This window comes from Triticum dicoccoides, chromosome 3A (assembly GCF_002162155.2).
Source record: "Triticum dicoccoides isolate Atlit2015 ecotype Zavitan chromosome 3A, WEW_v2.0, whole genome shotgun sequence".
Lineage (NCBI taxonomy): Eukaryota > Viridiplantae > Streptophyta > Magnoliopsida > Poales > Poaceae > Triticum > Triticum dicoccoides.
Genome location: NC_041384.1, coordinates 103,419,788 through 103,420,209, shown reverse-complemented (window position 1 = coordinate 103,420,209; position 422 = coordinate 103,419,788).

Below are 422 nucleotides of genomic sequence, written 5' to 3'. Positions count from 1 at the left end.
CGACACCACACAAAGGGCTTTCAAAGAAATGCCACAATCGGGCGTCTGAGCGACACCACATAAAGGGCTTTAAAAGAAATGCCACAGTCGGGCGTCTGAGCGACACCACATAAAGGGCTTTAAAAGAAATGCCACAGTCGGGCGTCTGAGCGACACCACATAAAGGGCTTTTAAAAGAAATGCCACAGTCGGGCGTCTGAGCGACACCACACAAAGGGCTTTAAAATAAACAATCATAATTATCACAAGTCACAGGTAGTAGTTCCAGTTCTGGTTAACAGTTTCACCTCCGAAGACCGACACTAAGACCGACACTTGACCCATCCCAGACTGTAATCCTTAACCATGGACACGGCTATTCGAATAGGTTTAATCTCTGCAGAGGGTGTACCCTTTACCCACGAGTAACGGATTTCTTTAGT